The sequence below is a fragment of the Crocuta crocuta genome, unplaced genomic scaffold (assembly GCF_008692635.1).
Source record: "Crocuta crocuta isolate KB4526 unplaced genomic scaffold, BGI_CrCroc_1.0 scaffold448, whole genome shotgun sequence".
Lineage (NCBI taxonomy): Eukaryota > Metazoa > Chordata > Mammalia > Carnivora > Hyaenidae > Crocuta > Crocuta crocuta.
Genome location: NW_027532411.1, coordinates 1,330,674 through 1,353,449, shown reverse-complemented (window position 1 = coordinate 1,353,449; position 22,776 = coordinate 1,330,674).

Here is a 22,776-nt window from a genome sequence, read left to right as displayed (position 1 = left end):
GCTGAGTCTGTGGCGCTAGTCCTTGCTATCCGAGAGCATTGTTCATGGACCAGCAGCCTCAGCAATCTCTGAAAGCTTTTATAAGACAAGAATCTCAGGCCCACATCAGACCTACCAAATTAGAATCTGCATTTTACAAAATCTCCAGATGATTCCCAAGTACATTAAAGTTTAAGAAACATTGGTCTAGGTAAGCAACAGTCAGGTAAGAATGAGGGTAGGATTTTTTTAATGAGAGGTGTTGAAGAGGTTAGAGGGTAAAGGTAGGGAATATTGTGGTTGAGCAGAAAGACTGAGAGCAATACAAGGTCTCAGATTTATCAGGAAGTGGGGAGATGGCTGGAGGCTGGGCATTCGATTGTTAACTGTGGACCTTTCTCATCTTTGGTCATGATGAAGGGGATAACTGGCATAGGTTGTCTGATTCTTCTCATCAACAACCTATACTTACTGCATTTCAAATGACTGAAGCAGTTTTATACAACTATCATTTCAAAGTCATAGCTGAAAAAAATGACAGTAAATGGGAAGTGATGAAATTGTAGATTTGACCGTTACATAGCCACTTAAGCTATTCAATATTAAGTTTGTTTTTTCCCTCTTAAATCAGCAAGGTTAATGGATGGGTTTCACATCATGTGGAAAAGTGGTTTGAACTATCTTCTTTTAATTAAGAAGATTTAGATTGATGTCCATACGCTCATTACAGCTTCTGATTCATGCCCATTAGCCCTGGTAGGCAGTTGCAGGAAGTAGCTGAGCAAGATGTCTTTACATCACAGCCATTTAAAGTATTTTCTAACAGGATTGGAACACCAGTAGGTTTACTTGTGGGGACTGGCCCTGGCAAGGTTCTCCCTGGGACTGGCATCATCAGGATTCTTAATTAGAACTCATGTCACCCAACCCACAATTAGAATTTGAGTCATATAGATGGTGGCCACACAGTTTTTCTGTAAATGAACGTACTCACTTTTCAAGTGGCTTTTAAAGCATGTGTAACCTTAGCAAGTATTAATTAACTGCTTTAGCCTGAAGACCCTTTGTGATATGATATCCTATAGCACATGAATAGTCCCAATGTTCTCTTATAGGCAGGAAAAGGACTTGAGACCCATAAGATACTATGACTAAGCAGGGTAAACTATCTCTGGTTGAATATTTCTAGGGGCAATGGATTTCTGGAGAAGACATGTCAGTGTTTTCAATAACAAAGTAATTTAGTCATTTAACATAAATCCATTGAGAACTGGATCTTCTACAGGTCTTGTGTGGTGAGGGACATGCAGTGTGACAAAGACATGTGCCCTGCCCTTCTAGAATTCTAGTGAGGTGGAGGAAGCATTAATGATAGGGGAGGCAGAGAGTGCCCTAAAAGAAAAATATCCTGACCCAAATTTGTTGGAACAGCAAAGGCTTCCTAGGAAGAAATAAAGGAAGAAGGAAGTAATTTACAAGCTCATATTTGAATGGATAATGGAGTGGAAGGGTGCCCAGGCAGAGGGAATGGGGTGTACAAAGGCTCAGAGGTGAGAGGAAGGATGACACTATCAGATAACAGGAACCATACCAACACCATGATAGTGCCTTGCCTGGGGATCTGGAATGTAATCTCGGAGCTTGAAGAGGTCTTTCAGGTCCTCTAGCCTAAGCCACCCAAGATGCTTTAACAGTCATTGTCTCTTGAGCACCTCCTGTGATGGAAAGCTTCCCAAGAATGCCTATTGTTCCTTTAGCACCTCTAATGAAGTCCTTCCACAGAAGGAAAAGAAAAAAACCTTCTGCTTCTCATCACTGGTCCTTGTTCTGTGCTTTTCCTTTTGTCACTGGGACTATTTGTAGCTTCTCTCATGGTTAACAGTCATTGGCCAGTGCCCCCCAACCCCCATCCCTTTGGAAACAAAATGCTGAGGGAGACAAGGCAGAGTCAAATTGGACAAGTCATACAGGCAGCAAATACTTGTACTTCATACATTACAAACTTACAATATCCCTAAACTGCAGTTTTATATAAGCTCTCAGTCAATCATATTTCATAGGGGAGGTGGGGAGGCCAAATATTTGGCTTAAGGAGCTCACATTATTAAGATTATATTAAGGATTCAATTTTGTGCAAGCCTTCCTGTAAATTTCCCCTTCTCATCCATCCAGTCTCATACCATGCCACTGTTGAGTTGGCTTGAATTGTCAGCACACCTGTATTTTTTAATGATTATGGCTAACCCTCAGTGCCAGCTGGAGAGAAAGGTCACATTTCATGGTGGTGTAATTGGAGAACTATTTCTTATGAATAGACGTAGCAGAGTCTTGCTGGAAAGTTTGAGAACATAGACGTATTCAGAAGCCACTGCCTTTGGTAGTGAATCATTTCTTAAATAACTGATTGGACCTTGATTTTTTTATTATGGCTGCCCCCTTACATAGCTAGAGGATTAAGTTAGCAGTCAGAATTAGATATGTATAGAACCCAAGCTGAATGTGAGTTGTAAGAGAGGAAAGAGTTGCAGGTAATTGGGTACAGTGTGTAATATGGGATCCATAACACACTTTCACACCTTCACATATGAAAGGACGATTTTCCTCAGCAAGTGGCCCTGAATCATCTCTATTAGTTAAAGCCGTGTTTGCCATTCTAATAAAAAAGTAACTCTTACTTATTTCTATAGCCAGCCTGTTCCCTAGTGCAGTCTGTTGATGGGATGCAGACACGGGTAAGCATTGTTATAGCACCTTTTAGATTAAAAAAAAAAAAAAGAATCTCTCTATATATACAATGCTTAAGTTATACAAATGAACGTGGTTTGAGAAGAGATGAAGTGACATCTAAAAGATGAAAAATGCATAGCATCTGAGTTTAGAAAATGTTAGTTTCATTTGTGGCAACACAGTGAAAATATCCAAGATCTAATCTTAAAATAAAACTTGGCTCTAAGAGACATGTGTAATAAATTAGCAGATTAAAGTTGTTTACACCTTTCGCGTTTTTAATCTCATATTTCTGCTTTAAATAGCTTTCTTGGCAATTATATTCTAGTTTTTTTTCACCACGTAATTCTAAAAGTTGCCTATTGGACACATTTTTGATATTTATCTTTACCATTCTTTCTCATTCTCTGACTTGGAGATGATTATTGGTTAATGATAGTTAATAAAAAACTCTATGTTTGATTTACTTTTTATATGACTATAGTAGGTGTTACGTTGACACTTTGAAGTAATAAATATTTAAATTAATTCAAATTAATTTATTTTTTAACTAATTTATTTTAATTCAACACATTTAAAGAAATATTTATTTGGGTATCTAGGGAGCTAGACATGGTGCTACATCATATGGAAGGTATCAAACTGAGGGACACATTTTCCAGGCTCTCGGGGGCCTTATAACTGTGGAGACGATTTAAGACAAATATTGAGATGAGTATAGTATGATGAAGGACCATGAATGAAATTCAGAGAGAGCACTGTGAATTCAAAGGAGGGAAAGGTACATCATTACATGCTAAAAACATAAGAGATTTTCTTCATATTGAGAAAACCCCATCAGATACTTTCTTACAGAGACTTTTTTGACCTCCCCTAAAATGGGTCTCATTTCCCTGCTCTTAAGCATCTGTATGCTTCCTTAAAAAAAAAAAATTTTATTGAGGTATATTTCACATACCATAACATCCACACATGTGGATACACTCGTCTGTATTTTTCTTTATATGCGCGTGTTTGTGTGTGTGAGGTGTATGTACAAACATGTGTGCATGTGTGTACACGCATGTGTGTGCACTGGACTAATGTAAATATGGGCTTCCTGGAGCACACTACTCTTCCTGCAGCACCCCCTAGTGCCCTAGTGGAAGTTCTGCTCCTCCCTCACCCCTTGCACATTGGATGCATTTGGGTGTCTTTCTAGTTCACCGTTTCCATTTCCAGGCTATTCATTCTCCTTCCCTCTTGCCTAAAACCCTGCAGCTTTGACTCTCTTGTCATTAGACAATCCCAGCCACCGCCCTCTTTGTTGCAGTCTTCTGTAGACCCTTAGATCACTCCGGTCCACCTGTTGAAGACTTTAACCCTGGCTCACTGTCATTCTCTCCTTTCTTCATCCTCCCTTTTTTTTTTTTAATGTTTATTTGTTTTTGAGAGAGAGAGAGAGTAGGGGAGGGTAGAGAGAGAGTGGAGAACAGAAGATCTGAAGTGGGCTCTGTGCTGACAGCCAACAGCCTAATAAGGGGCTCAAACTCACAAACTGTGAGATCATGACCTGGGCCAAAGTCAGACACTTAACTGACTGAGCTACCCAGGCATCCCATCCTCCCTATTTTATTTATTTAACTAAAAAATTTTTTTCAGTGTTTATTTTTCAGAGAGAAAGAGACAGAGTGTGAGTGAGGGAGGGGCAGAGAGAGGAGGCACAAAATCTGAAGCAGTCTCCGGGCTCTGAGCTGTCAGCACAGAGCTCAACACGGGGCTTGAACTAATGAATGGTGGGGTCATGACCTGAGCTGAAGTCAGATGGTTAATCAACTGAGGCACCCAGGTACCACTCCATCGTCTCTTGCTTTAATATCTAAAGGGTATTTCCAATATCCTGGGCCCTCTGTTCCTTGAACTCCTTCCCTCCAGTGATTTTATTCTAGACCAATATTCCTAACCCATTCTCCCAACCATTCCCTCCCAGGGTTATACTCTAGAGTCTAGACATCATGCGACCTACCCATAATTTCAGTTTCAAGGACCCCACCATCTGACCCCCTCTCTTCATCTCTTCAGGTTGGTTCCCCTAACAGCCTGACACCAGCACCCCTTGAACTCTCTGGGACCCGCAACCTATTGAGCCTCCTATGTTTTCCCTCTCTCCCCTGCCCCCATTCATTCTACAACCCATCCATTCTATCACCTTACCCTTCCTCCTAATCACAAGCCTCCCTTCCCAACCCAAATACCACAGTCATTACAACCATTACCTTGCTCTCCCTCTCAATTTTCTTGTCCCTCTTTCTTGTACCGATGTGGCAAAACCCCAATCTTGCTTAAATAGAACTCTGCCAATTCTATGTCTGTACCCATGCACTGATGTGGCTGGAAAATACACACGCGAACGTAATGGCTACAAACCTTATGTGAATATCTAATGCTTCCCAGAAATCATACCACATTTCTTCATTTATTCATCCTGCTGTTCTGACAACTATTTTAGGCCTTCCCCCCACCCCTTTTTAAAGCCTCTAGTACCTCTGTGTCACTGGAGATGGCTTTGCTTCTTATTTTCACTGAAAACACAGAAGCAAAAGGTAACTTCCCACAGACACCACCACATTCACCTGCCTCCCAGCACCTGCTGTGATCCATCTCCCTTTACTTTACAGCAAAGAAATGTCCATGCTCCTATCTAAGGGCAGCCACTCCGGTGTGTGCTCAGTTCCATTTCCTCTCCAACTACTCAAGGACATTGCCTCCGCAGTTCTCTTTCTCATATCAGTAATTTCTCTGCTCTCCGGTCTATCATGCCCAACATATAAATATACAGTTATTTCTCTGAAAAAAACCTCCATCATGTCAAAGAAACTGTTTTCCTCAATGTTGCCACATTGCTAAATCCATTGGCCAACTTTCAGTGGCTACCCTTGACCCATCAGAAACATTGGGCACAGTGATCACTTCCATCTCCTTGAAACTATTTTTTCACTTGGCTTCTAGGATTCTCATATTCTGGGTCTTTTGATGTCAACACGTTCAGCTCTTCCTGTTTCCTTTGCAGATTCCTTTGCATCTTCCCCACATCTAACGGGCTTAACTCTTGGTTCTCTTATCTTCATCACCTGCACCCACACTCTTGGTGCTCTTGTTTAATTTTATGACTACATATTGCCAATATGCTGACAGTACTTAAATTTATATTTGCAACCCCAACCTGTCTATGAACTCCAGATTTCTATGTCCAAAAGACTCCTGGGCTCTCTCCTTGGACGTCTAATAGACACCTCAAATGGATCCCTGCAAGAGCACTTCTGATCTTTTCTCCCCTTCAGTGTCTTCCATCCTGATCAATGATAGTTCTATCCCCCCAGTGGCTCAGGCCAAAGAGCTTGGAGTCATCATCAACTCTAATGCCCCACATCCATTGGCAAATATCATTGGCTCTTCCTTCAAAATATATTGAGACTCCTGATACTTTTTCCACTTTCCCCTCTGAAGGTAATGGTCCAGGCCATAGTCATCTTTTACAGAGATTGTTGCAATAAACTTTTTTTTTCTTACAAATACTTTATTGTCATGTTGATTTCCATATAACACCCAGTGCTCATCCCCACAAGTGCCCTCCTCCATGCCCATCTCCCCCCTCCCCCCCACATCCATCAGTCCTCAGTTTGTTTCTCAGCATTCAAGAGTCTCTCATGGTTTGCCTCTCTCCCTTTCCCCCACCATTTCCCCCCTTCTTCTTCCCCATGGTCCTCAGTTAAGTTCCTCCTAATCCTCCTATATGTGCAAACATATGGTATTTGTCCTTCTCTGCCTGACTTATTTCGCTCAGCATAACACCCTCAAGGTCCATCCATGTTGCTACACAAGGCCAGATTTCATTGTTTCTCATTGCCATGTAGTATTCCATGGTGTAGATAAACCACATCTTCTTGATCCATTCGTCCATTGATGGACACTTAGGCTCTTTCCATGTTTTAGCTTGTTGCAATAAACTTCTAAATGAACTCTCCACTTCCACTTTGGCCCCCATTTTAGTCTATACTTGAAAATACCATTCGGGGGCACCTGGATGTCTCAGTTGTATCCAGCTCTTGATTTTGGCTCAAGTCATGATCTCATGGTTCATGGGTTCAAGCCCTGCATTGGGCTCTGTGCTGACAGTGTGGAGCCTGCTTGAGATTCTCTCTCTCTCTCTCTCTCTCTCTCTCTCCCTCCCCTGATCCTGCTCTCTCCCTCCCTTTCCCCTGCCTCTCTCAAAAAAAATAAATAAATAAACTTAAAGAAAAAGAAAACACCACTCAGATTCCTTTAAATTTTAAGATGATGTTATTCTTGTTCTAAAAAAAATTCCAGTGTCTCTGCATCTGATACAAAAGAAAAGCCAAGGTCCTTATAGTGACCCACAAGACCTTACCCAAACTGTCCATTCCTGTTCCACACTGATTACCTCTCTGCCTGCTACTTTTCTGCCTCAACTCTCTCCTGGTCAGCCACAGCCCACACTCTGGATATCCTCCTGGCTCAAGACCTTGATTATTGTATTCCATTCACCTAGGATATTCCTTTCCTTCACTTGCTTCCTCACTTCCTTCAAATCTTTGCTCAAACATCACCTTCTAAATGAAGTCTTCCTTGACCACTAAGATGAGGCCTATGTGGTCACATGAAAGTTTGACTATCTTGCAGATGCCCTCTCCAGAGACCTGATGGTCAAAGTCTGCCTCTCCTGTTAAACTCCTTTACCATCATTTCTCAGGGGATGATTCAAAGGAAATCAGGTAGAACTGAAAGACTGACTTCCTGAGTAGAGGGAAAGAAGATGGGGGGGCTCTGACAGGAGGACAGAAGGGATAAAGTTACTCAGGTGGGCATAGGGAGAGGGGAGGGGAGCAGGTCCAAAAGAAGGGGTTTTGTTTCCCTGGAGACTGGTTGGCATATGTGAGTGGACTCTTGTTCAGAAGATCAACCCAAGCCTTCCTTTCAACTCAGAGCATACCCCTACTCTCTGGGCATGTAAGATTTGTCATGCTTTCATGAGCCTTTGCTTACAGTTGTAAAAGAAAGTGTCTTCAGAGACCGTGGGGGGAAGGGAAGGTGGCGTAATTCATTTTTACAAAACACTCTGAAATTCTTGCGTGAAAGGTGCTAAGCATGCAAACTGTTAGATTTTATTTTTAAATTGTGCAAGCTATATATTTTCCCCATTAAATGTTCACTTGCCAGTTTTTCCCTTTCTGCCTGAAAATAATTAAACCAAATCGTATATCATCCAATTACTAAGATAAATTTGAAAGGTAAAAATAATGGTTTCTTGTTTATATGAAATACTTCCAATCATTTAGAGGATAATATCACTCATTACGTCTTCCATATCTTCATTCCCAACATAAGTATCATTCGTTTATAGACCACTATTTCTGAACTAATAACAGAACAGAGTTGTAGAGTGTTGACAGTGTCTTCTCTCCCCCAACCTGCCCTGCTCAGTTGTTTGACCTTTTCTAAATTTTTTAAATGTTTATTTATTTTTGAGAGAGAGAGAGAGAGAGAGAGAGAGATGGAGATACAGAATCCAAAGCAGGCTCCAGGCTCTGAGCTGTCAGCACAGAGCCCGACACAGGGCTCGAACTCACAAACCATGAGATCATGACCTGAGCTGAAGTTGGACGCTTAACTGACTGAGCCACCCAGACAACCCTGCTTGACCTTTTCTAGAGTCGGAAAGTCTCTTCTCTACCTTTTTTATATCATCTTAATATATTTTAATTAAAAAGAATAATCTTCCAATGGGGAAAAAAATAGTTTCCCCTTCTAACACTTATGGCCCCTTTTTCCTATTAAGAAGCCCCCATGGAATCCATCCTGTGGTTTCTTGACAATTTTTTTCTTGTTCAGTCATCTATTGGACTGTACACAGAGTATGGTCACCTTTGAAGACCAGGATGAAACTGGGGCATTTAGAAACCTGGGCTTTGCTCTGGGACAGACTTGACTTCCAGTCAATTCCCTGTTATTTGCTATGTGGAGGATCTTCGGAAAGTTACTTAATTGCTTTGAACCTTAGCTTCCTCTGCTGTTGAATAGAGATACATGCCTTACAGAGTTATTTAAGGATCCATGCACTTCAGTGGAAGATCTCTGGGAAAACCTCTGTGGTTAAGCAAGTTGAATTTATTATCCGTTGTGGTGGAGAAGAACGTACATCCTATAGCAAATGTAGGATGTTTCATAAAGAGGGCATTAGAAAGAAACTGTTAGAGAATTTGGGCTTTGGGCGGGTGATTTAGGGAAAGGTTTGCTCTAGATTAGATGCCGTCAAAAAGCAGAGGCAATCCTATGGTTGTGTGTCTCCGTAAAGCTTATCTGCAGTGAGTAAAACCAGTCAGAGTCCAAAGCTATAGTTGGCGACCACATAGCAGGCATTCATTGGGGAGAGAGGAGGTGTTCGGTATTTTCACACGGCACTGTGGCTTTGCTTGTGTCTGTGTTTGGACAAAGTTTTGTGTCATTTCATCATGGTCTCAGAGCACCATTGTCTGAGGTTGGTATTTTGTGAGATGGTGAGATGCGGCCTCCTAATAGGAGGCTCACAAGGCCTGGCTGGGAGTGCCAGGCCAGCTTCTGAATGTTGGGGGCTCTTTTTTTCTCTTTGTAAAACATAAACCCTTGGCCCAGCATCTCAGCCCCTGAGGATTCAATACATAGTGGCCCTTTCCATCGTAAAAATCTAAATTACACACTCAGCCTTCCCAATTCCAGAATAAACAATTCCAATTCCTTCAGCTGAGCCTCAGGGTACTGGAGGGTGGTAAAGATAGCTGATATTTCTTTAAACCATATGTGAACATCATGTTAAACACTTTAAATAGATGATCGTATGTAATTTTTGCCACAGGCTGATTAGAGAGGTATTATTATTTTTCATCCACAAATGAAGAGACTGGTTTTTAGGGAGATGAAGAGACTTCCCCTCCCCCAAGGTCACACACACCTGAGAATACGGAGGGAATGATGGATTCACTCCCAGAAGTCATTCTTCAGAGCCCAGATCCTTATTATGTGATGTCATCTTCTGTTTCCTGACTCCTCGCGAGTGCTCTAATCCAGAGCCGTTTTATCCCTTACCCGTTTTATCCCTCATCTGAATTATAATTAACATGTATTCCTTGCACTTATTTTACAACAAACCCTTTATAGTATCCATTAGCTGATAGCAGCAAAGCATGCAGCTTTAATTCAAGACAGCCGGATTGTGCCTTCAGCATTAATTGCAAGATAGATCTGGTCTAGTTTTAAATTGGAAAATTTTTAATCTTCTCTTTGGACTGGAGGAGAATGGTGATCCTAGATTGTGAATTCAAAACACATTATGGTCCCTCTGCTACTTTTTTTAAAAACGAGTTTGCAATGTTCAAGCATAATAGTTTTTGGACTTCTAACAAAATGGTAACACAAGCCAATATGTACCAGGCTTAAAGTGGCATTTGCTCAGCCTTATTATAATGTTGCTGTATCAACATTCAGTTGATGAGGATTCAAGTCTCTGGCATTCACAGTTCCATGCATTATGTCTGCCTCTTAGAGTTCGTTGTGGAAATGGACTCTCTGCTTTAGAATGGAGCTGAAAACAGAAAAGGAAAATATTTTTAGTTAGCATCCTCTCTGTGCAAGGAGTTGTCTCAGGTGCATTTATGTTCTCTCGCTTTATTCTTCTGAGAAGACTGGAGAAGGAGAGAAAAGCATTTGTGTTGCAAGCCATCATCATCTCAACCTCGGTTACTGCATTATTAGCTTTCTAATTGTGCTTCTTTGCTTTCACTTTTGACTTCTTCTGGTGGAGTCTACAGCTTGAATTATCTTTTAAAATTGTGATTCAAAGCTCATCACTTCCCTACTTAAACACTCCTATGGCTCTCCACTGCACTTGGAATATAATACAAATTCCTTGCCATGATCTACTAGGACTTCTTTCCTGCTCCTTTGACTTTATCTCAGCCAATCTCCCCCCTTCCTCACTGTTTTGCAGCCACACTCGCATACTTTCCTGTCTTTAACACCTCAAGTTTGTTTTTAATGCAGGATCTTTGCACTTGCTGTTCTCTCTGCCTGGAACCCTCTGCCCCCAGTTCTTTCTTTGGCTGATCCTTCTTGCTCTTTTCTTTTCAGCCCAAACGCTCTTTTTGTTTTATTTTTACAGGTAAGGAGACTGAACAACCACAATAATAATCCTAATAATAGCAACTGCAACCACCATTTATTGAATGCCTTCAAAGTGCCAGACATTAAGCAAGGAACTTGAAAAATATTATTTCACCTCTTTAGTTAATCTTCGGAGCAACCCTCTGAGGTAGGTACATTTTTCTACACTTCACAGAGAAAAATGTAATGTGGTCAAGTACATTCATTCCTAGAGAGAAACTTGCTTGTCTGATTTTACTATTCTTTTCACTGCAGAGAATGAGCAAACGAGGTTGTGTCAGGAGCACGTATAATGTAGGAAATTTTCCTTTTCAATGGAAAGAGAGCCAAACCCCACTTTTGATATGATAGAAATGTTGTAGCACATAGAAATAGTAAGTCTCAGAAAGCTTTGTTTTGTTTTGTTTTTTTGATTTTATTTATTTTTTTGAGAGAGAGACAGACAGCACGAGCAGGGGAGGGTCAGAGAGAGATGGAGACATAGAATCAGAAGCAGGCTCCAGGCTCTGAACTAGCTGTCAGCACAGAGCCCAATGTGGGGCTCAAACCCATGAATCATGAGATCATGACCGGAGCCGAAGTCAGATGCTAAACCGACTGAGCCACCCAGGTGCCCTGGAAAGCTTTTTATACAAAGGGAACAAACATGCTCCAAGTCAAGTGGGCATAGGCCTGGGCGGAGGAGCAGGACCTTTCATGTGAAGCCTGGCCCAAGCAGGTTCTATACTGATGATAGATTAGGTGGTGCAAGATTATGGTAAAGCAAGGCCCTGCCAAGCCATGTGTGTGGGCAGCTGAGAGTGATGGACACCCATCCACAGCTTCATCAAGGGCCTGCCCCCATCTTTGGACAAGGAGACAGCATGGTCAGACTGACCTAAGGGGACTATTTCCTAACTTCTTCATAAGCAGTTCCCAGACATTGCAGTACTTTTTCCTCAGGAAAATGGGACTATTTCAGGGTTCTCAGAAAAAGAAATATAGACTGTTGACATGTTGGGCCCAGTGTGGCTTAGTGTACTCAACCCTGTTGGCTTCTGTCAGATCTTCAGTTCCCCTAAACTCCACCCTGAGCCCCAGGACCAGGTCCCCACTCTTTGGACTCAGACTGACCTGGGCCTGAATCTGTTCAGAGTTCTGTGCTCATCCTGGTTGGCTTCAGGCTCACTCTCGTGGATCCTCTAAAGATACGGATCTTCTCATTGGAGGTGGTTGGGAAGTTTGACCCCTGCATTGCATAAGGACATGTTGCACAACATGTGGGGGCAGGGAAAAGGTAGAAAGGAGAAGGACAGGCAGGAACAGATTGTTTTCATAAACATGTGCAGCTTTCAGTGTGCTCATTAAAATTATCAGTATGTTACCCACTTTTTAAATCACTGGGGATACTTGGAATTGTCCACCTCAGGAATTGTGTAATGGCCTAAAATAGAGAAGTTAGTATCTTGGTCTGCATGGGCTGTATTAGCAGAATCCCTGAATGACTGAGTGGCTGACAAATAGCAGACGTTTATTTCTTACAGCTCTGGAGGTGGAAAGTCAGATATCAAGGCCCCGGCATGTTTGGTGTCTGGCGAAGGCCTGCTTCCTGGTTCACAGAGGGCTGTCCTCTCACTGTATTCACACATGGGGAAAGTGGGTAAGGGAGCACTGTAGTGTCTCCTATAAGGACACCAATGCCATTCATGAGGGCTCCATCCTCATGACCTAATCACCTCCCTACATCCAAATATTATCCTGTTGAGACTTAGGTTTTAACAAATGAATCAGTGGTGGAGAGACATAAACATCCAGTCTATAGCAATTATTTATTCAGAACATGAAGGAGCTCTCTCAAGCACTGGTGAGAGAGAAGGGATCTTTACTCTTATTCTGGGCTTGTCCAGGAATGTAATGGTTTATGCAACAACCAGCTAGGGAGACGATGCAGTGACTTGTTATATCATTAATATTGTTGAAATAACCACATTATATTAGGCTCAGTCCAATTGTTTTAGGCACTTTGACATCATCTGTAACTTAAAAAAGTGAAGTGTTTCAGAATAGCTATCACTTTCGGGGTAACGGGGACAATGTAGGCTTTGTGTCAATTATTATAATATTCCCCTAACATCAGTATTTTTATTTCCATTTAAAGATGAGGACATTGAAACTCTGCCACAGTTACGTGATTTGTTAAGGGTAGACTTGGAATTAAATACAGGTTGGTCCAAAGGCAAAGCTTGTATTCTTGAGACCTTGTACTCCAAAGCTTTTCTCTTTGAACCATTCTCCATAACCCAGCCTTTTTTAGTCCTCTCAGTGCCTTAACGTAATTGTACATTATGGTTTCATCTTAGGTTGTCATGTGTTGTCTAAGTCAGTGTTTCTTAATGTCGGCACTACTGACATTTTACACCAGGTAAATCTTTGTTGTGGGGGGATGACCTTTGTATTGTATGATGTTTAATAGCATCTCTGGGTTCAACCTACCAGATGCAATTAGCATCACCCCAGCCCAACTGTGAAAATAAAAATTGGTTTTAGACATTGCTGAATGTCCCTTTGGAGGCAAAATTTCCCCACTTGAGAATGAGTACTTTACACAATTAAGGTGAAAGCTTCATGGAGGACAAAATCTCTAACCATATCTCAAAAAACACCCAATAAAAACAGAAACAAAAACAAAGCAAACAAACAAACAAAAAAACAACCCTGGGGAGGTCTATGTCACTGAGGTCATTCAGTAAACACCAAAAAACCCCCATTCCAATTCAAAGATTCCCAGCTCTATTACTGCATCGTTGTGGAACTAGGAGAAAATTACTTCACTTGGTAAGTCTCTGTTTCCTCATCTGTAAACCAGGTTTAATAATACTTCCAAGCTCCCTGTCCTGAGAGTTAAATGAAACAATGTGTGAAAAGGACTTAGCATAGTACCTGGACCCTGGAAGACACTAAAGTAATAAAGATATTTTTATTTAAAAACTTAATATTCTGTTTCTTGTTCAGTGCCTGGCACAGAGTAAGTGCTTAAAATTCTTAATAAATGAATGACTGAAATGATTAGTTGTCATAGCTGCCAGCAAGAGTTATGAAACAAAAAGAGTCAAGGAAATATATTGCCAACAGTGTTACTCATTCATTCAGGAAAACCCAATATCACAGTGGTACTCTTTCTTTAAAATCAGTTATGCCTGTGTTGGCTTCCATGATCAGTAATGAATTTTAAGTATGGTAGCAAATGCCTATTTTATTGGGGCTCACAGGAAGGGAACACGCACAGAAATCAACCAGATGATTCCATCTTCAAGACTGCCAGGGCTGCTCACTGCGGATTTGATCACAGAAGTGCTCTCTGCAAGTTGGGGGAATGTGCTGTTCGTTCTTAGAGAGTGAGCTGTTCTGAAATGAAACTGGAATGGCCAGGAGAAAGCTGAAGACTTCAAGCAACCTCTTGCACTTCATTTTCTCCAAAAACAAAATTTTAAACATCATGAGTAACATAGGCTGATGAAGTTGACTCCAACAATGCTGTCGTGGTAGATACAGCTTGGATTCTCTGGTGTAGACATCAGGCCTATGGAAAATGTACCTTGAGTCTTTTATGAATCAGAGATGGAGTTTCATATTCTGAAATGAAAAGAAGTACATCAACTAGAGACTCTGAAACAATATGAAGGCAGGACTAAAGTTGATGAAATGGGGAATCAGGTTGCCTGGGTTACAGATCAGAAGGTAATAGAGCTAAGGCTTTGGAATCATACAAACCTGGTCTAAATCTTTTACACTTACTAGCATTAAGACTTTGTCCAATTTAATTAATCTGTGTGTGTGTGTGTGTGTGTGTGTGTGCACGTGCGTGCGCGCGCATGCAATTGTAATGATAATAATCCTTAATTCAGAAAACCGTTGAAAAGATTATGGTGGTGTAGGTAAACTGCTTAGCATGGTACATGATGCAGAGTTAGTACTCAAGAAATAATGGCTATTCTTTTTGGATATTCCATTGACATCAGACAAATACCTTCATTATTCTGGGCCTGTTTATGCTATTGACCTATGAGAGAATTAGCTTTATTTTTATTATTTTTAAAAATAAGTTTATTTTTGAGAGAGAGACTGTGAGCAGGGGAGGGACAGAAAGAGAGAGAGAGGGAGACAAAGGATCTGAAGAGGACTCAGTGCTGACAGCAGAGAGCCCAATGTGGGGCTTAAACTCCTGAACCATGCGATCTTGACCTGAGTGAAAGTCAGACGCTTAGCTGACTGAACCACTCAGGTACCCTGAGAATTAGACTTTATTAATGGCTCAATCTTTTCCAAAGAGCCTTAGAGTCTTGCTGGGTGATAGTAAGAGAAATTAAGACATAGGGTGCTTGTTGGGTTGGCATACTGTGTAAATGCATATATGTGTGTATGGACATGTATCTTTGCGAGTACACACGTGTGTGCATACATGTGTGTGCACACATGTATGTATGTGAGTGCATGCATGTGTGTGAGCATGCATATGTGTGTGGGCATATGCACACATGTGTATGAGGGAGAAATGGTCTTTCTAACCTTTACATATATCCACTTAATGGGTACATATATAGCATATATGTATATATATAGTGTGTGTGTATATATACACATATAGTATGTGTGTGTATATGTATCTATATGTGTGTGTGTATGCAGCTAACATTTGCTGAATGCTCTCTATGTGCCTCAAACTGTACCAGGAACTTTCTATGAAGTATCTTATTTTTTCTGCACAATACCACAAGAAAATAGATACTGTGCCCATCCTCATTTTACAACCGGACTGAGGCTTAGTAAGATTAAGTCACTTGTTCAATGTTACACAGCTAATAGGAAGTTCAGACCAGATTTGACAGACTTCAGAGTCTGTATTTCTCTCTCCTCTTTTAACTAATTCTCTATTCATCTGCTATTACATTGCCTCTCATCTTAAAATTTGGAGTAGATCCAGTAATTTAAAAAATAAACAAAGCCTACAAAAACCTTATCCGTACCCATCTTGTCTATTTTGGCACACTGTTTAAATCCAGAGCTGCTTGTATCGGTTCAGATTGGATGGAGCTGATTTCTGCACTGGCTACGTTTGTGTGTTTATCCCTGTTTTCCAGTGTAATCCAGCCACTTAGGGAATAGTCATGGAATAGCTATCATGGAGCAGGTACTATGCTGGATACTGAAAGCACGTGAATATGGAAACCATGTGCTAGTTATAAAATAATGGCTTTCAGACATTTCAAACCTATTTTTTTTTTTTTTTTTTAAGCAATAGGACTTAAGAAAAAATAGTAAATTCCGACCTGGGATCCAGTATATAAGATCAATGGACATAGAGGTGCAGGGGTAGTCGGAGCCCAGGCAGAATGCTGGAGGTCTGCTTTCAGGGTCTTGTCCAGTTCCAGTCCCCAGGCATCTGTGTGAAGGCCTGGGGCAGTCTGGAACCACAGACCTCCAGCTAAGCGTGGGCTTGCCGTGCTCAGACACCCACTGTCCTCGGGCACTTCCTGGGTCTGCTCTGGTGGCCAGGGATATACAGATGATGGTCGTATGCAGTCCCTAACACTGATGAGTTTGCTTTTTTTTTTTTTAAACTAATGAAAAATAATCACCCCAACAGAATACCTGTGTCCCAATGTATGTTATTTTTCAATATCTTGACCTGAGGTCAGTTATACTTCAAGATACTTAAGGAATTGCCTTCAAAACTTTTTTTAAAAGAAACTCTGCCTTTTTATTTTATATTTACACCTTAAATTAAAAACATTTCCTTAGTGCTGGATAATTGCCATACCAGATTCATACTCATATAGTGTTCTTTTTTTTTTTTTTTTAAATTGGATTGTATGAGTATCTTTACTTCTTTATTCTGGTGAATATGTCATCAAGAATAATGTCTCTCACACTAATTGACACTTGTACATGTCCATTCAGTGTATAAATGACACACCAGACCCCGTCTGAGTGCAGACTTGTCTGAGATTGCTCTCATGTAACCCTCATAGCAGTCCTATGTGGTGAGTACTGATAATGTCTCTATTTTACAGACTTTTCTAATGCACCAAAAAGTCATGTAACATGCTGAAAGTTACAAGCTGGTAACAGGGCCATTGAGTATTACTGTAGAAAGGTTGATTCATAGACTCATGCTTGTCTACTCTGCATTTCCCGCAATGGCCAAGAACTGTCCAAACCACAGCCACAGGTTTGGTCCTTGGATGTGTCATAAGTCACCAGCTCGGGCAAAATTAACATGTAAATAATAGGACAGTTGACCAATATTATCAAGTTGATTCTTACAATGTATCTCCCAGGAATGAAATTGTGGGATTCCTTACAATCCTGAAAGGCAAATACCAATGAAATAATTGAATGTAACTGAGATGCCAAAAAGTATTTAAAAAGTTACTTTCTCCGGGAGGCCTTCCCTGTGATGCTGCTGAAAATTTCCAACTTATGACATTTCATATCTCTCTTCCCAAATTTATGTTTTATGTTTTCTCCTTAGTACTTACTGCTCACTGACACGCTCTGCATTTTACTTCTGGTATCTTGTTTGTGGTCTGTGACCCACAGTAGACATCAGACTCTTCGAGGGCAGGGAGTTTTGTCTGTTTTGATCCCAGCTGTATCTCTGTCACCTAAAAGAGTGCCCGGTGCACAGTAGTTCCTCAGTTAATATTTGTTGAAAGAATGAGTAAGTGAATCATGACAGTTTCATATAGGACTCAGCCATAGCGTATTTCATTTAGCCTAACCTCTCTGCTGCTGGAGATGTGTGATCAGAATATGGTGAGACACAGTGACATAAAACGGGACCTCAAACAGAGTTCCAAGAGCCAGGTGCGAATTCCACCTCTGCCCCTTAGGCTGTGTGACCTCCAGGGGCCATTTAGTCCCTCAGGCTCAGTTTCCACAAATGTAAGGTGAAGACGGTTGATACCTGATTGTTACGGGAATGAAGTTATTTAAAACCCTTGCCAAAAGTATGTGCTTAATTAATATAAGCTGGATCTGAAGCAAAACTCTTATAAGAGTATTAAAAGCTTCTTTCTTTTAGAAAACATTGATTTTTAGCTGAGGGATAAAAGCTAAAGGCAGTGTGACATTTTTATTCTCCTGAGGGGGCCCTAAAACATTTTAGCAATTTCCCTTCTGGCAAATGCTTGAATGAAAACCAGCTGCTTGGCACACCCGCCTGCCCCATTTACTCGGGCCCACAGGAGACTGGAGAACCCTGGGGAACCGAGGAGAAGGCAGGTGCCTGGTGGGGGCTTCCACAACCTGCAGAGGCCAGAAGCATATGTACCCCAATGTCAGTGGGCCCAGGTAGTGCCCTAGATTGAGTCAGCTGGGAGTGGGTTGTGCGCTTAGTGAGTGCAGATTAATGCTGCATTTAACGGCAGATTTTTATGCCTCCTGTACATGCAATGCTAGTATTAAAAATGGAAACCCAAATGAAATCAATCCAGAATGTTGATGATGTTCAAGGTACAGAAATATAATGGTTCATAATATCCCATGTTTTCTAATGAATCTTTATATTTCATTCCTGTGTACAATGCCAGTGATTAGTTCTGCATTATGGAGAATAACCAAGGAGTGCTGTTCTTGGTGAAAGACGCTATGAACCAAAAAATGACTGTGGTGGGAAGAGGGATCAGATCCGAGGTGAAACTGAGAGAGTGGTTTTGTTTATCTGTGTGCATGGGGGTGCCATGAGTTTTTCTAGTTGTGATAAGATGAATGAAGGGACTCCATTACCCCCCACAGGCTGGATTAATAGATAAATTTGATTTTCTTTGATTCTAGAGAAATAGATCTCTCTAAAGTGTCTCTCAGGACTGTTTATTAACATCACTTTGAGGAAGGGCTTTCAAATAATAAAGGTGACAATGGAAAGACTGACGATGTAAGGAAGTGTTCTATTTTAAAGAAAATGCCCATAAAGACATTTAAAAATAAACTCAGCAGTGTGTCTTTAAGACGACTTTATATAATGTGATGTAAAAGAGGCAGGGTTGAAATTGCAAATAAACCAAGACGGTTTTTCAAAGATTGTTTTTGCCCCATAGTATTTCTCTTATAAATGTTATAAGAACAAGAGCTGAACAAGGAAGGTACAATTTCAGTCCTCCCTGAGAAGGCTCCCGGCTTGTGGGTGTGCGCCTGGGGCAGGTGGAGAAGAGGTGGGTTGAAGGAAAGGGGTTCACAGGCATTGATAAGTCTAGCTCACACCTACTCCTGTCACTGTGTGATCTTGGTCAAATGTCTTCACTGCTCTGAGCTTCAGTGTTGTCTTCTAGAAGTTGCTTATATTTTACATATCCGTGTGTCACAAAGATTTTTGTGAAATTCAAATAATGTACTGTTTATGAAAGATACTGTAAGGTTGTAAAGTGAGATATAAATATAGGGGAGTATAATTCTGTTCATATGGTTTGGACTCCAATCATTTCTTGCCTCTTCCTATAATTCTCATGTACTGTTCATCCAAGTAGAACCACAGACAGAAAGAGAGAAAAGGCAGCACAGGGACCGGAGCCATTGGAGTCCGAGATGGCCACTGGAGCCCAGCCAGGACTGAGCTGACAGCATGCAAGAAGAAAAGAAACAGGATGAAGAGTGTGGTGTGGTATCACTGACAGCTCCACGGTGGATTAGTCCTTCTGTAAGCATTTGTTTATATCATTGGAAACACTTCTGCTGTTGTGGCTGATGAGTTATCCTCTTTTTAATTTGTAAGATTAAATATGAGAATGCATGGAGGCACCTGTCTAGAGCAGTAATATAAAAAAGGGAACAGGGATGGAAGTAATAGTGACTGAGTATGATGTTATGGACCAGGCATTTGTGTGGCAAATCTGTTTATTTAGCTTTCCTTAACACTCACCTACCTGAGGGGTACCTGGCTGGCTTAGTCAGAAGAGTGGGTGATTCTTGATCTTGGGGCCATGAGTTCAAACCCCACATGAGGTATAGAGATTACGTAAATAAATAAACTTAAAAAAAAAAAATCATCTGAGAGGACCAGCCAATGACAGAGCAGAGGGAAGTGTCCTTTTTGTGAGAGAGGCTGGCTCCCACCATGCTCCTGGACACATGAGGCTGTTGCATAGGGACAGGGGACCAGCCAACGTGCAGAGTGGTTTTGTACTCCCCAGGCCTGAAACCTTCACCCAGAGGTTGCTGAACTGTGCCCATGTGCCATGTACATTGACCAAAGCTTCTAAGTATCTCTATAAAACAAAATCATTGCTATTTTATGACATGGAAATGTTACTAGAAGTACTTTTTGAATAGATAACAATGAAAGTATCATTTAGAATCCATAAATGGAGATAAAACTAAAAAAAATGTTAGAGGATAATAAACTCTGCACAGTGATTTCCTCACATGGGAGACAAGGGGAACAAATTAGAGAGGGGATACTTAGATGTAAGTTATTGTTCATATTCTCGTTCTGTAGTTGGGTGTTGGGATCAAGGGAATTTGCACATTGTTAGAATAAACCAACAATAGAAGAAGATGGAATAGCATCTTGAACGAAACAAGGATGATGGCATGTGTGAACTGAAGATTAGGATTAATGCAGTTCTGTGTATCTGATTATTAGAAAAATAAATGAAGAAACAAAGAAATGAGTGAATAGAAGAAAAGCCAATGGAATGAATGAGTGAGTAGATGAGTGCCCTCTGTACATTGCACTCTCTTGTAGCACAATAGTTTTTTTTATTCAAGAGGCTGATCTCATGACAAGGCTCTTTCATGCTGTAATTTATTTGGGTCAGGTGAAATCAAATTTATGGAGATGCTAGAATGAGGAAGGACGTTGTGATTAAATAATAGGACAGTCTCAACTATTCTGAAAATGTGTTAGTCAGCATAGAAACAATGACCATTCCTTGGCTCACCTTTCAGTGTCCAGAACTCAGCTGCTGATGGCAATGGATGTTGGCAATAAATCATGCCATCTGAAGACATGGACGTCGGCTGCATTTCCAGATTCCTTCCAATATTAATTTCTTAATGCAGTAGGCATACATTTAGCTCCTGCAAAGAGGCAGATGCTGTCTTAAGTCTTTTTATAAAGCTGTCCTGACCCAGATTTTTACCTATAGGATTGTTATCCTTAGTCCCGTTGGAGTAATATATATATAAACAATTTATATCTGCTAAGATGGGACATAATAAACCAGGTGAAGGTATGTGATGAAAGTCTGGAGAGGAAAGATGGGCAGCAGGGACCAGGGAAGTTTTCAAGGGGTAATGTGTAGGATGAATGAATTTTCTGGGGATTTAATCCATCTAGTCTCAGTTTCATGACTTATATTAACTGCTGGGCGTTAGTTACTTCAGGTAAGGTTTGTGTTAGGAAGTTGGGAGAATTTTAGGGAACCAGAAAAATCTGATCCCCACCTTTCTGATCAAAGAGGAGAATCAGGTGCACTTGGGTGCCTCTGTTAGTTGAGTGACTGACTCTGGATCCCAGGGTGGTGCCTTCTTAAGATCTGTCTCTCTCTCCCTCTGTCCCTCTCCTCCACTCATGCTCTCTTTCCTCTCTCTCTCTCTCTCAAAAAAAAAAAAAAAGAATCATGAAAATAATTTCTTTCTTCTGTAAATTTACACTGATTAGTTGCTATTCTATGGCTCATTTTCCTCTCTTTCCTGCCCCCTTTATCTCCTTCCCCTCCATCCCTTCCTCCTCCTCCTCTTTGTTATTTTCTTCCTCTAAAGGATCAAATAGATTATTTGTGAAACTGAGATTGACCCATGATTCTTTTGAGAGTCTCAAGAAAGTGAATCAACTTTGTATGATTTTTAAAAGGGATTTTTCAAGCAAAACCATGAAGAACTTGGCTGAATTATCTAATTTTAATATTTTGGCACATTACACAAGCAAATAAAGGTCTCATTTTCATATACACAGAGTCTCTCTATATAAAATTCCACTTGTCTGTATATAGACACACATATGTGTATATCTATAAATGTACATGTAATAACTGAAACTTTATTCTGGCAAGTAGTAGTATGCATAATATACTATAAGAGCAGTATTGCAATGCCAGCTAATGTTTATTCTTGAACAAATCTCTACAAAAGCAGCTAGTTATCTCTTTTGGTAAAAAAAAAAAAACATTGAAAAGTATTCAAGATGACCAAAACAATCATGCATTAGAGAAGAAGGGAGCCCAAGGAACAAATACACAAAAGATAGAAATAGTTCAGTTCCTTCGTTTAAAGTTTTGAAATACGTAGCAGGTTATAGTTTATTAACTTTGGGAAAAGTTGGGGAGGAATTTGGCAGTTATCTGATGGAGCAGCTTTTGTGAATTCTCTACCAAGTGAAGAAACATTCATTTGATATATTACTCATTGTTGATTTTACTAAAGCATTTATTTATCTAATCTTCACAGAACAGTTTCCATTTAAACAGTAAAAAAACCTTGAAGGGTTTTATTCATGATTTAATCTTTTTTCTTTCTTATAAATCTTACTTTATTTAAAAGTCACTAACTTCATCACCTTCTTTTGACAAAAGTCTCTTCTTTAGTCTTCTTTAGTCCAATGGGCAACCAATGAAACAAGCATTATTAGAATTGTCGATCGCACCAAAAATGTTAGCTAGAATAATTCTGCCTTTGGTGATAAGTGGTCCATTTTAATTCTGATTTCTTTATAACATGTCTGTTAAAGAATATGAATAGATTATGATCAAAATGATACTTGATAAGTCTGAGTACAGTTTTTCTCCACTTGGGAAGAAATCACTATTTTTTGAGGATTAAAGGGTTCAGACCTCAGGGGCCCCTTATCAAGATTTGTGAAAGTTAGGGGTTAAGGAGGACTCTTCTAGAAACATGTTTGTA